Source organism: Octopus bimaculoides, chromosome 8, assembly GCF_001194135.2.
Source record: "Octopus bimaculoides isolate UCB-OBI-ISO-001 chromosome 8, ASM119413v2, whole genome shotgun sequence".
In the NCBI taxonomy this organism is placed as follows: Eukaryota; Metazoa; Mollusca; class Cephalopoda; order Octopoda; family Octopodidae; genus Octopus; species Octopus bimaculoides.
This window is the reverse complement of record NC_068988.1, coordinates 91,566,060-91,569,062: the sequence shown is the minus strand read 5'-3', so window position 1 is coordinate 91,569,062 and position 3,003 is coordinate 91,566,060. Positions and strand designations below refer to the sequence as shown.

The window sequence follows — 3,003 nt, the reverse complement described above, 5'->3', positions numbered from 1 at the left end:
AGTTGGCAGAAACATTAGCGCACTGGGTGAAATGCTTAGTGGTATTTCATCTGTCTTTATGTTTTGATTTCAAATTTCACCGAGGTCGACTTTGGTGTTCAGATTATTTAATTAATTTTTTTTAACTAAACACTTTCAAACTTCCGATATTGTTAGAATGTGTTACATAGAACAGGGTTTACTCTTAACGTTTTTGACAAAATTTTGTATTTTAGAAGTTATTTTGTCAGAAGTTACAAAGTGACCATGGACAAATTCGTGTTTGCGATGATATATATACATGAGTAAAAAGATCTCATCATGTAATCAAACCAATGAAAGAGCCTCTACCTGGTCACTTGATACGCTAAAAATAGCAGCCAAAGTATTCCCCTACCTAAATCACACAACCATTGTATGTAATGTCCTACATTATCCCTGAAAAGACGGTTTGCTGAAGGCTGGAATGTCTTTGATGATAGGTCTGCAGTATCAGGGTTGATTTGAGGCTAAATAGCAACAACATTATGGTCAATTTCTATATTAGAAAAAAAAACACAAAAAATTTGATTTTTTGCGTGGAATCAAGTACCCTGACCTCCTAATATGCTGCAAATCCCTTATTTTTGTTTGGAAAAAATGAGGTGGGGGTTTCCCCACTAATCCCAGAATAACTGGAATTTTTTTTTTTGTTGTTGTATGAATTCCTGTGACCACCTAATATTGCAAAATTAGGTTACTTAAGGTGAGCCTGGTAACTGATGGTTTTAGGGTCTTGTTTGTAACTTTTGGTGAGCCATGGTGCAACCAACATTAATTTGGTGTGGATGGGTAATATCAAATAATTCAATCACAACATATATTTAAATTAAACATGAAAAAAATTGAAACATCATCATCACTTACATGGAAAAATTGATATATTATCTTTCAGTATTTTATAATTTAAAATCTTAAATTATTAATTGACACATTATTAATTATCTTATAACAGCAATGCCTGGAAAAATCATGGATTACATGGAAAAATGCGAGCTTGAAAAGTAATATTCTTAAGATTATAAACCTGGAAAAGTACAGGACAAGTTATTGCACCTGTAAAAGTATAGGACAAGCTATTACTTCTAGTAAAGAATAAGAAACTTTTTACTTAAAATATTGCAGCTAAAATTAAAATTTGAATATTAAAAATTATTTTATTATAATTTACAAATAACACTATACTTATTTATGTAGAATTTGGCTCATTTAATAACTTAAATACAGAAAAAAGTGAATAATTATCCGAACAATTTTGTATAATAAATTTAAAGATGAGAACTGTAAAGAGTGATAAATTAGAAGAATGGCATTCTTTGCTGCAATATCTTAAGTAAAAAGTTTCTTACTCTTTGCTTTACTAGAAGTAATAGCTTGTCCTGTACTTTTCCAGGTGTAATAACTTGTTCTGTACTTTTCCAGCTTTATACTCTTAAGAATATTACTTTTCATGCTCGCATTTTTCCATGTAATATTAATTTAGCATTAATATTTTAATGATAATAAGAATAATGATAATTATTAAATACTATGGCTTTTCTTCTGAGCCCGTTTCGCTATGTCGTATGTAAAACTTAGTTTGCACATGGCCTGTGTTCAACATCCATTTTGCACACCTGTTATGCCCACCCATCCTCCCCCCCACCATCTTAATTCGTACATTAACAATTTTACCTGGCGACTCATACACTTCCTGCGTATGTGAATACACATTTTGAGTATACCTTTATACCTCGTTATATCCTCATATAAGCACCCTGGTGAATATAGTATACAGATAAAGGTACCTCATATATAAATATTTAGACATATAATAGTTAAACTGCCCTATGTAACTACTCTATTCTCATATCAACTTGTTGGCTCTTGCTCTAGATGTTGGGCAAGGTGGGGGAACTGTGATTCGTTGTAATTTACTGAATAAACTGTGTCAAAACTCTATGGTAGCTGGCAAGCATTTTTGCAGATCTTCATTTCAGGTGATGGCAAAATTTCCAAAACTACCGTACTGCTACCACTTCCAAGTACTCAATCTCAGGGTTGCTACCATCAGTGTTGGCACAAGGAAAGGAAGGAGTGGGGAGATTATTGAAATGCTGAAGTGACACCATGTTGATGTGTGTGGTGTGCAAAAAGTAAGATGGAGGGGAACCTCAGCTAGATTCCTCACAGGTAAGAGACAGAGATTCGAATTATTTGGGGTCAGCAGGAAGGATGGAGTGGGTGGAGTAGGCATACTGTTAGCAGAAAAGTGGGTAGATAAGGTAATTGAGGTAGCCAGAGTATGTGATAGGGTAATTAAGATGAGACTTATCCTAGGTAAATTAACAGTGACATTTATCTCTGCCTATGCTCCTCAGTCTGGGCCGACTGATGAGCAGAAGGACCAATTCTATGAGATCCTTTTGCAGATCATCTCAATGACAAATGACAGAGACTTGTGGCTGGTGACTTCAATGGATTCCAGGGAGTGCATGGGGACTATAGTTTTGGACCTAGATATGAGGAGGGAACAAGACTGCTGGAGTTCTGTGATGCAAATGATCTCATGATCTGCAACACTAACTTCAAAAAACCAGCCAACCACTTAATCACTTATCAGTCTGGTGAGCACATAAGCCAGAGTGACTACCTCCTCACCAGGTCACGAATAGATGGATGCTTAAAAATATAAAGTCTTTCTCAGGTGAAAATTGTACAACCCAACAGTGACTTCAGAATTAGAGCTAGAAAGACTCAGAGAAATAAACCAATCTGGAAAAGAAGACTATGGAAGCTCAAAGACCCAGCAAACAGACAAAAATTTAGAGATTTACTAATGGAAGCTTCTGACAAAAGAGAGGAAGAGTTGGGGACATATAGCTTAGAGGACAATTGGAAGTTCCTGCGGGACAATCTACTGAGGGTTACGGACGAAATCTGTGGTTGGTGCAGAGTCTCAGCTAGACCAAGGGTGACATGGTGGTGGAGCAAGGAGGTTGACAG

The 3,003-nt window shown here is 35.7% G+C and overlaps 1 protein-coding gene across 6 annotated transcripts in view; it reads right to left on the bottom strand.

The window, feature by feature from the left end:
* Positions 1-3,003, bottom strand: part of LOC106874583 (putative mediator of RNA polymerase II transcription subunit 26) — a 235,200-nt gene that overhangs the window by 16,120 nt on the left and 216,077 nt on the right. The window lies entirely within an intron of this gene.